The sequence below is a fragment of the Suncus etruscus genome, chromosome X, assembly GCF_024139225.1.
Source record: "Suncus etruscus isolate mSunEtr1 chromosome X, mSunEtr1.pri.cur, whole genome shotgun sequence".
Lineage (NCBI taxonomy): Eukaryota > Metazoa > Chordata > Mammalia > Eulipotyphla > Soricidae > Suncus > Suncus etruscus.
In genome coordinates this window covers 81,926,978-81,929,262 of record NC_064868.1, presented here as the reverse complement: position 1 = coordinate 81,929,262, position 2,285 = coordinate 81,926,978, and the positions used below count along the sequence as shown (strand labels likewise).

The 2,285-nt window shown below is 38.2% G+C and overlaps 1 non-coding gene across 1 annotated transcript; it reads left to right on the top strand.

Annotated features, from left to right (window-relative positions):
* Positions 1 to 1,181: 1,181 nt before the first annotated feature.
* Positions 1,182 to 1,315, top strand: LOC125999844 (small nucleolar RNA SNORA51). Its single transcript, XR_007492308.1, has one exon. It is a non-coding gene; the product is annotated as a small nucleolar RNA SNORA51 (small nucleolar RNA).
* Positions 1,316 to 2,285: the final 970 nt, after the last annotated feature.

Genomic DNA, 2,285 nt, shown 5'->3' with positions numbered 1-2,285 from the left:
AAACAAAGTGGTTTATATCCAAGCAGAGTAATGCACTTGAGTAATGCCAAACCAATGTATTTAATAACAGATGGTGTAGTGAGCGTGAGTATCCATAATAACCAAACAAGGATCTCCAGAGATAATTTCCAATAAACATATCACTTACAGTTCCAGAGGGTCCAGATTCACCTGTTCTGGGCGCCAATTGTGGGGGGAGGTCAAACCCCTTGTTGATGGTCTCCAAGTCTAAGAATGACTCCCAGAATGATAAATTGAATCCCATTCTTCTGTCCCCGCTTTTGGGGGAGACTTTGATAATAATATCCAACGTGAATAATCAACGAATGCAAAAGATTATGGGACCAAAGGTTCAGCAAAGAAAGTCTTTGAAGTTGCGGCCAGCTTCAAAAAGCAAACTGAACAAGCCGTCAGTTCTGGCAAAAGAGCTCCCTATGCCTCCCCAACAAGCTATTTATTTCTTTTCTTAATCACCCCCACCAGGAACATCCAGGTGGGAGACAGGCAAAATCAATATTACAACAAATACTCAACAGCACCGATGTAAAAAATATTTTAATCCAAATAATTTCAAATTTATAGGAATACCAGGTGAGGACAAAAAGGGAAGGAGAAGAACAATTAAAGAAGGAGATAATAGCAGAGAACTCGTCCACTTTCTGGAAATATGATGCTGTATAACTCCAAGAGGCAAAAAGTGTGACAAACACAAGAGAGCCTAACAGAACTACACCAAAACATATTGAAAAATAAATGAAAAATACAACAAAAACAGAAACAAAGAGAGAGATGGGAGTTTTAAAGTAAAAATAGAAAAAACCTGAAGTATAATGGAAAGAACATAAGAATAAATCAGATCATTCCTATGTAATTGTACAGGAAATAAAAGAGAAGAATAACATATCCAAACTACTGAATGAAAGAAATTTTCAACCTAGAGTCCACTCCCCAGCTAAACTCGCATTCAGATGGGAAGGAGAATTAAAACTATTCCAACTCAAAACAAGAAAAGAAAAAATAAAGAAAGCCTGTCTAGAGTACAGGGCAGGGTAGGGTGGGGAGGAAGCACACTTGGGATATTGGTGATGGGAATGTTACACTGCTGAAGGGTTTCTGATCTCTATATAAAAGGAAATCCAAAGAAAAGAAAAGAAAAGAAAAGAAAAGAAAAGAAAAGATCTGGCCTCTCAAAGCTTACCACAGGCTGTGTTCTTTACACTGGCCATATAGAAAGAGCAGGTACAGTAAATGTTCCCTGTACACAACTCAAACCAGGCCCTTTGCCTGGTCTGTATTGTGAATGGGGGGGACAAGAAAAACTCATAATACTCCAGCTAATGAAATTGAACTACTCAAAGGTCAATTAAACAAATCAAATTCCCAATGTAACGACAACAATCCTACACAATATATGTTAAAGAGCCATTTCTGTCATACTGTCCTTACTTGGTAATGTGAAAAAAAAAAACAATCAAAATGCAGAGTATCGCGTTGTATCGGAAACCAAAACCAGTTATCTGCTGCGTTCAGACGCACACTTAAATTTTCAGTATGGAAACATGCTCAGAGTAAAAGGATAGAAAAATAGAAAAATAGAAATTCTACTGAAAGAGAACTAGAACTAATTTTATGCAGTACCATCATAAAATTAACACTATTGTATTACTATTTTGTATACTGTTATATTTGTCATTCGATCAGTAGAAAAACTTTATGGCAAGGTAAGGAGGGAAAACAACAGCCCTTTTATTTGTTAGCAGTGGGATAAAGGGTCAAGAACCATTTTTTCAGTCACCAATCCATACATAGTTATCACTCGTGCAAAGAACTCAGCAATGAAAGTTGCTGGGTCATTATTGCACAACATCACTCTTCCCTTCCTTCCTTTCTTCCCTTCCTGGTCCCACACAAAGAAAACTACAAAGTTAACATTTTTTCTGCTCCATGTTTTATTGGGGCAGCTACATGGTCGACTTGCACTTGAAAGAGCAAAGAAAGCACGTGTGCACTGCCTTTGTGAGGGCAAGCACAATCTTTGAGAGATTATGAGCACTGGGAAGTTGAAGGTGTCTCTGCACCTTCTTCGTCGTTCTTGGGCTGATTGTCCTTTGCCTTCTTAGTTCGGTACCAAATTACAAAGACGTGCACCTTCTTCCCTTTACGCCTACTCTTATTCTCCTTGAGCCTGGTGTTCACCATTTCTACTATCTCTTTCACCTAGTAGGAGATCAAGGTCGACAGAAATGCCTTTGTCATTGAAATAGACATTTCTCTTTAACTTTCAG